This window comes from Bos grunniens, chromosome X (assembly GCF_055505025.1).
Source record: "Bos grunniens cultivar Pamir isolate PY7600 chromosome X, Bosgru_T2T1.0, whole genome shotgun sequence".
Classification (NCBI taxonomy): Eukaryota; Metazoa; Chordata; class Mammalia; order Artiodactyla; family Bovidae; genus Bos; species Bos grunniens.
The window spans coordinates 128,272,219-128,281,304 of NC_141194.1; the positions used below are offsets into that span (position 1 = coordinate 128,272,219).

At 38.6% G+C, this 9,086-nt stretch overlaps 1 long non-coding RNA gene across 1 annotated transcript; it reads right to left on the reverse strand.

Annotated features, from left to right (window-relative positions):
* Window positions 1-427: 427 nt before the first annotated feature.
* On the reverse strand, window positions 428-3,890 carry LOC147341386 (uncharacterized). The gene is made up of 2 exons (XR_015159619.1): window positions 3,754-3,890; window positions 428-885 (listed from the first exon to the last, which is right to left on the reverse strand). It is a non-coding gene; the product is annotated as an uncharacterized LOC147341386 (long non-coding RNA).
* Between the last annotated feature and the right edge of the window lie 5,196 nt (window positions 3,891-9,086).

The following is a 9,086-nucleotide window of genomic DNA, read 5'->3' on the forward strand; positions in this document are numbered from 1 at the left end:
CAGAGCAGCCTGGTGGGCTACAGTCCATGCAGTCACAAAGAGTCAGACACAACTGAGCGACGAAGCACACAGCACAGCATAGTCCTTATTCTAGATATATAGGTTGTTCATAAGTTTCTTTCCAATTACAAGCAATACTGCTATAAAACTTTACACTTCACTATTTTTAAAAAGTCAATGTAAAAGATATTCAAAAGTTAAAAAAAAAAAAAGATATACAAAAGTAGAGAAACAACACAACAAACTCCCATATACTGAACACCTATCTTTAACAGTAATCAACTGACTCATGGGCAAAATTGTCCCATCCATACTCCTCCACTTCCCCCACCACATTTTGAGGCAGATTTCTTCTGTAAAAATTTCATTATCTATGTATAGAGGTAAGGACTCTTTAAAAAAAATAAACACACACCACTGCCATACCTAAAAAATAACAATAATTTCTTCATACCAAAAATATGCTGTCAGTGTTCAAATTTCCCCTAAGGACAATTGTTTACTGCTAATCTATTAAAAGTCAGAATCCAAACAAGGTCCACGTATTATACTTGATCAACATGTTTCTGAAGTCACTTTTAATTTAGAAGTTCTCACTCCCCTTTTCTTCCCTTGCAATTTATTTGTTGGCAAAATTCGGTTGTTTGTCCTGCAGTTTCCCATATTCTGGGTTTTGCTGACCGCTTTGCATGGTTTTGTTTAACATGTTCTCTCTTCCTGGTCTTTCCTCCAAACTGATAGCTTGATAAGCAGGCTTTGTCATATTCAGGTTCAATGCTTTGGCAAGAATGCTTCCAATACGATGCTGTGTACTTCCCTCAGGAGACCATACGCATTCTGCTATGGAGGTGGGGCTTCCTGGGTGGCACAGCGTAAAGAATACACCTGCCAATACAAGAGACACAAGAGAGGTGGGTTCAATCCCTGGGTCAGGAAGATCCCCTGGAGGAGGAAATGCCAATACACTCCACTACTCTTGCCTGGGAAATCCCACAGACAGAGGAGCCTGGCGGGCTACTGTCTACAGGATCACAAAAGAGTCAGAGGCGACTGAGCACACAGGCATAGAGGTGGGGGGTGACTGTTGAATACATAACTTTAAGTAAGATTACTTGTTCCATTTTAAAATTTTGACAGTTATTACCAAATTACCATGTGTCTTCTGCAGAAATTGTGCCAATTTACATTCTCTTCTGAAATAAATAAGAATCTCTATTTCTCCATACCAACACTGCTTTATCAAGCTCTTCTTAGTCTTTGCCAACTTGATACACAAAAAAATGTTATCTTATCAAGTGTTCATACAATCTAGATTTGACTAGAACCAGAGTTCACATTTCTGCAGCCCAATTTCTTTCTTCCCTGGCTCACATGAGTACAATATTGTACATCGATATATCTATAACCACAGCAACATTACAAATGATCTATATAAGCCAAAATGAATTGGCATGTGTGAAATAGTTGTTAAAATTTAATATAAAGCCACATGTACAATGCTACTGCCTTTGTCATGTCAGTGCCAAGTGCAAAGAAATTTGTGTATATATTTAGGAAGTTGGTAGAATTTCCCAAGTCTAGAACACCTGTCCTGTGCTGACTATATGGAGGGATCCAGTGATGACTGAGACCAAGATCTTTGTGCCAACAAGCTTACAGTCCAGTAAAGGAGGTGAGACAAGTATAACGCAGTTAAAATTTAGAGGAAGAAGGGGTCCCTTACTTCTTCAAACAGGTGGCATTGCAAACAGGCTTTGACAAATGAATAAGTCTCAGAAAAGCAGAGGTGGATATTGCATTCCTGATCACAAGAAGGGCATGAGCCAAAACTGGAGTGAAGCAAGCACAGAATATATTCAAGGAATCCTGAGCAAGCTAGTTGGAATGAGGAGTAGATAAAGGACTGGATAATTGAAAGGATAACAAGCCTAGGAAGTATGGAAAATCAAGCTAATTAGCATAGTTACTTTTGAGATACAATGTTTTGAAAGATTAAAAGGAAATAACTTACTGTAAAAAGTAAAAAGCCAACAAGGTGATTAAAAAAATATATATCACATGGGCCTTTTGAATAGTAGTCACTTTACAACATGCTACCATTATATCTTCGCTTAACGATCTTCCATGATAATTTTGTGTTCATTTACTGTATGTCAGCCAAACACAGTTTCCACAGTGTTCTATATATCTTGGTTAGGGAAAAAAAACAGAAGAAGCTACCTTTCTTCTTTGGTTAATCAAAGCTAGAGGGCACTGGGGAGTTTGATTTGGTTTCGTTGTTTATTTTTAATTATAGGTTAGAGTAACAAACAACTCTTAAAGGGAATTTTCAGAATTCTTAATAATCACACTAAATTACCAGCCCCAGTGAATTTCTCAAATACATTATGACTGGGAGAAGAGATACCACTCAACTTCTAGAAAGTTGGGCTTCTCTGGATAGGAAGCTACAACAATCATCAGTGTTTTCTGCTGCCAGATATGAAGAGTCATGTCAAAGAATAAGTACCCTTTGAAGCAGTGCTGTCCAATAGAACTTTCGGCAATGAGGGAAACACTCTACATCTTCATTGTCCAGGTTAGCGAGACTGAGGCACTGCATTTTTTGTGTTGCTGAATTTTCATTAATTAAACTTCAAATATAAAATAGCAACATATGACTGGTGGCTAGTGGTGCAGTTTTTAACTGTAAATGTTTATTCATTTTTCCTTAAAAGATTGAGTTATCAATGAAAACAAACATACAACATGAACTCACAAAACACTTTAATGCTCATACTCTAATGAGGGCAAGAGATTCAGTCTGGAGCAGTGGAACTTTTCACGCCTTGAACATTCCACTTATAGTCAAAGGCAATGGTAATTTACTTCTTTAGGCCAGTTTACTGGGTCCTATTCTTTTAACAAAGGCAAGCACGCCTGTGTTGTTTAACACACTTTAAAGTAGAGATAATAAAACATTAAAATCCTTAAGTGGCAATACTCAAACTATGCATATTGCTGCTAAATTCTTTGACTTTAACTGAGCTGGATTTTCTTTTTCTCCAAAAGTCTTGAGTGCTAACCCCTCTGGATACTTCATGCAGTGGAATTATGCCTTAAATTGCCAACCAATAGCCCCTTTTGCATACTTTTAAAAATGGAATTTCAGATTCATTAGAACAAAAGGATGCACTTTTCTCGACCTTGGGAGCTTGTGATCGTTGGGAGATGAAAAGAGTAGTGACACTAAGGAAAACTATTGTCCAGAAAAATAAGCCTCTCCAAGGGGCACCAGGAATCCACAATAAAATCCCTGTTTCCAAGAAAATCCAGGCATTTCCATCAAAAAAGCCTGGAAAGATAAATAGAATGTCCTTAAAAGCCACAGGTTTTTAATAATACAAAATGTCTAAGTCCAGGGTAAACAAAGAGCTAAGAAAAACTAACATCTACTAACTCAAGTTTCTCAAGACCCAGGTCGTGACCTAGAGCCTGATCACAAGGTATTTTCAAAAGAGCTGCTTTTCCTGCGCCTGCGATGAGTTTATTTTGTAGAACTTACTTGGCTACAGAACTCAACAACTGCGAGAAATTTTAAAGCCAGGTGAATTACCATGACTCCTTCAGTTCACAACAAGAAGAAATGGGGTTTGGGGGCTCATGTAAAAAGTGATGTCAATTTTTACATGATGTCATTTTAAAAAGGGACGCCCTTCATCTAACAACCAAAATGAACCGGGCTGATTTGTTGAATCCAAAGTTAACACTTACTTTTATCGTATCATTTTCCTGATACATTACTTCCTCTCTCATCTGAATTCCCCAAAGTGATGAGTGAAGCTTTTCAAAATGGAATGGTTTCTTCCTCTTCTATGCTTTCTGAATGAGCTATTTAAATATAGTTCTTTCTGATTTCAACCCTCTAGGAGGCAGAAGTCAACAGAGCTCTCTTCCCTTTGTTGCACAAGCTATTTAAACTTGCTGCTACACCACATCCTTTCTCTGACCAGCTGACTTCCAGGAACTAACCTGTGGTTTTGAAAACAGTATTTTCCATAGCAGGCTGTATTAGTTATTATTGATATTATTCATGCATTCTGAAGGTGTGCCCCAGGGCTTTTACAATGGGCTACTAAAAAAAAAATCAAAGAGCAATAAACAAAAATCAGAAGTCTTGCTCAACCACCTAAATATTAATTCACTTGTTTTTGGACTTAGCATTTTGTTCACTGAGATAGGCTCTGAAAATGTTAAAAGCAAGGACAAAATGAATTTTCCCATGGTCCCTAAAGTGTATTTTGCACGATTTTTATTAATAATTCAAGAATATGTCATTTGGCTTTTTAAAGTTCTGTTAAGTAACAGCTCTTGAGAATTAAGCTGTCACTACCGAGTCTCTATTCTCCCCTGGAACTAGCTCTGTAGCCTTTTCCATCTTCATCCAACAATGAGGGAGACCATCCTCTTTTGTACTTGAGAATTTGTTTAATGTAAACTATTTTGATTTTTTAATGATTTAGAATAAATGATGTAAAGCAGGCAAAAAAAAATCATTAAGGAGCAGCCTCTCATCATGTTCATTAGAAGAAGGGTTTTCTGAGCACTTCTAAAAAGTCAGGTTGAGGTTGTGTCAGGGCTCAAGTTTCACAGCCATCTCCACTTTGAAACATAATATACAAAAGCTGAGGTTTTTGTTTTAGCCGAAATCAAGTGTGTTTTGTGCTTAAGTGGGAAACATTTCAACATTTAAACTGTGGTCAAGCTCTCCACTTTGAAATATAAGGATCCGAGGAAAGAAAGATGGCTAGTTCGAGGCTGAAAGAGAATCTTTGTGAGATGTTACTGCTGTCCCTTTGGCTGCAATGGCAACCAGCACTAATCTAAAGGTCAAGCTGGTAACAATTCTTTCTGAGTAGTGCATCTTAACATCATTTAATAAAATCTATAAAACGAAAAGGCTAAATCCAACCTCCTCATACTGATAATTGTACAATTTCAATTGTGTTAATTACGTATTTATTACAGGCTCAGAATTAGGGCAGTAGAGAATTTAGATAAGTGTATGATAGTGTCTTAATCCTTAAAGAACCTCATATGTGAATTTAAATAAATGTATGATGGTGTCTTAATCCTTAAAGAGCTTAATAAGGGGTTGGCCGGGTGAATCATTAAGGCAACCATGTAAATGCCTGACTAGCGGTGTAAACAAGGGAAGGCAAGAGGAATCCACTTTAACTCTGAGTTCTCCAATTGTAAATTTCTAAAAAACACAAATGCTTTTTGTAAATGCTGACACAATAAAAAAAATGCTACTGTGGCAGAGAGGATAAACATTTGATAAAGTGTGTATTAGTGAGAATGGAATTGCCACACTGTTGCAACTCCTATCTTTCATATGGGAAGTATCCTGGGTAAGAGGTAGTTAGTAGATACAAAATTACTTGAAGTCAGATTATCTGGGTTCTACTTCAGCTGTGTAATTTGGAGCAAGTCTCTTAACTGCTGGCTGCACTGAATTTTCTTGATAAGATTGGTCTTTCAGAGCTCTTCTGGCTCTACAATTCTCTGGTTTTTATGAATACTCTGTAAAGTTTGTGTTTGATCTGTGTGTGTGTGTGTGTGTGTGTGCGTGTGTGTGCACGCGCACATGCGCATGTAGGTACAGATCTACACAGAGAGAGATCTACAAACCCTATATATTGTACTATGAACTAGTTACTATGGGCAACCACAACAGCAGATGTCCAGATTCCTCGCAGGTCTGGCATGGCCCAGGAGGACCTGAGACTAAGTTGTACCTCTGTCACGGAGTCAGATGGAGTTCTCCTTAGTCAGCTGTGACTCTGATTCTAGAACATGGAATGGATGCAGAGGTGGTTAAGCTTGTGGGGCTGAAATCATGGCTCCTTCACTTCCCAGTTGTCTAGCTTTCGACAGTTAAATGACTTCCGTTTCCTTAATTGTAAAATGGAGAGATGGTAAAAAGATTAGCTCATACGGTTGCTGTGAAGATTTTTATGACTTAATACATGTAAGGCTAAAGCTCTTAGAAGCGTGCCTGGCACATAATACATATTCAATAAATGTTAATGTTATTATGAGATGGATATAGAGTGAACCTCTTATTAACAGGGATGGCTTGATGACCTGGAAACATTGGGAAAGCAATATTAACAGCTAACAGCCACACTGTGGATAATGAATAAGAAGAGGGAAGACTAGTTGGTGCTATTAATAGAGTGGTTAGTGCCACAAGGCAGTGAAAATCCCCTAAGCCCTTGCTGTCTGGTATGGTCACCACCAGCCACATGTGCCATGAAGCACTTGAAAAGCATTTAGTCTGAAATAAGATGTGCTATAAATATGAAATACACACCGAATTTGGTAAAAAAGAAAAAACAGGTAAAATATCTCATTCATAATTGTATATTGATTACATAGTTAAACAAGTATATCTTGCATATATTGGGTTAGATAAAATATAGTACTGAAGTTAATTTCACCTGTTTCTTTTTCCTTTTTTAATGTGGCTATAAGAAAATTTTAAATTACACGTGCAGCTTGCTTTACCTTTCTATCGGACCGTGCTGCTTTGAAGAGTTAAAGGAGCCAACTATCCCTGTCCTTAAATTTTTTTCCCCAATAAGTCTCTCACTGAAGGCTAAATCACTCTGTGACTCTATCCCGGAAAGTTCTATTTCCCTTCCTCCCAGATACGTTCCCAGAGAAGTCACGTTCTATCACTGCTACCAGCACTGAGCTCTACTCTGACTTATCATGGCTTTGCTGTGTGTCCTTTGGTGTGAGGATAAAGATTTCTGAAATGATGCTGAGTGACAGGCCAACCTGGCTTCAAGTGCAGGCTCCCTCATGTCAAATTACCAATCCTCTCAGAGCCTCAGCTCACCATCTAGGACAGAAGGATAACAGTAACAATTGCCTATCTAATAGAGTCACAGTGGGAGACATTAATATACAGTATTTAGAGCAGTTCCTGGCACATAGTAAACCTTCAATCAGTGTTACAGATTATTAACATCTTTGCCTGGAGTGTTTCTTGGGATGAGGGGTCTGCATTAATAAATCTGTTTCGAGTTTAGGTGAAAAATCTACCCAAGCTATTCTGCTGATAATGATAAGACAATGGGATCACCTATGATTTTGCATTTTGGGTATTGGTATCCTTCATTTAAGGGAACTGATGGAGTAGAGATAGCAGCTGAAACTATTTTCTAAGGGCCAAGTGACAGTGAAGAGCAGACTTTGTGTACCTGAAGCTAATGAAGGAATGAGATCTCCTGGAGCTATGGCATTTGGGATTGCTAAGGAGGGATTGAGCAAGGTGCGTGGAGACCTGAATTGCTCATTCAACCTCTGTCAGCCCCATTTTCTGCAAACAGAAAACACTAAATGCCTAAGCACACAATTGAAACAAAATGGAAATTCTGTTCCATGATAGACTGGAGGAGGCAGAAATCACTGCGTGCTGGATTGAGCAAGGAAGCCTTCCTGCAGGAGGCGTAACTCGAAATGGCGCTTAAAGAATGGGAGGAGAGAGACCTAAAGACCCCAGATTTGCCGACATCTCTGCCAACCCTGTGTCCTTGTCACGAGGTGAATCCATTTTGGACATAATCATAGTCAAAGGGGTCTGCAGAATCTTTCTGCTGACTTACATGAATGAAAACCCTTATTTATAGCTTAAAAGATGAGGTCAAATGCAACTTGAGCCTCGGGTTCCAATGCTCACCCTTTTAGAATATTTTTCTATATGGTAGACCTAGGTAAAATAATGCCACATTAATTCCTGATTTACTGCACTCCTTGCGGCCAAATGTTTTGTGTTAACATTCATATCCACAAAAGAGGAACATTTTTGGCAGATTATTGAATACTTCAAGGTAATAACCACCTTAAATGGATGAGAAATGGTAATTTAATCAATAAAGAAAACAGACGGAAAGAAAGAAAAAAGTTCACAGCAGAGATAAAAAGCCAGTCTCCATTAATTCTCCACACACCATCTCAAGTCTCTCTCCAGAGGTAACTAATTCATTATTACTATTATTGCAGTTAAAAGGAAGACCAGGAAGAGGGGGTGGGGTGGGGGGAAAGGAAGAACAAAAAGGAGGGGGGAATAAGATAAAGAGCAAAGATTTATGGAGTGGGAAGAGACCTCAGAGGTAATCTAGTAAGTGATTTGCTTAAATGTCATTCAGCTAGTTAGTGACAGAGAGCAGACTCAAGCTGAGGGCTCCTGCTTCTAACTCCTCGTCCCTTTCGACACTACCACAGGGTTTGGGGAGAGGGTCGGTTAGAGCAGTCAGCAGGAAGGGCAAGGCCCGCATTCCCAGCCTCAGTCTTCTTAGCGTTCCAGCCCCTCCCCCTCTTTGAGATGCAAAACCCTCTTTCTAACACTTTGAACTGGCTTCCCTTAATCTTCCCCTACCCTTTCTATTCCAAATCACCAAAAGGAACTTCTCTGCGAGCTGTCTAAATCTTTACAGAGAAACTCCCTGGACTTATCTTTATTTACTAGGGGAACGCTTGATCTCTCAGTTATATATTTTTAGACAGAGTTAAAGAGTTGCTCGTGTTATCTAGTACTTTACATACGGTTTGTGATCGTTAGTAAACACTTAGTGTTGAAATACAATTAACAAAGTGGAAAAGAGCTGCCATTTCTGTATCCCCCAATACAAATATTCAACCTAGTCACTAGACTAACAGTGGAAGTGTCAACACACTCTGATAGCGTCTCATAAAACTACAAAGTTGAAGTTGTCTCCACCATCACGGAGTTTACAATCTAGTTGGGTGGACGGACAAAGCTCAATTATCCATAATGGCCTCAGCAAAGATGTGATAATACCTCATCTCATTAGCATGTTAGCATATGCTATAAAATATGATAATTTTAAACTCAGATGAACGCTTTTTATTCTTTTTCCCTATAAAAGGCTGGGGTGGGGATCCAATTCATGACATTCCTATACAACAATGGGGACACTGTTTCCACATTGCTCATTCCAAAAGGCATTTCTGAAAGCTAGAGATAGATGCCTTTTAGAAAGTAGACCACATTTTCTGGCACAATACTTAAT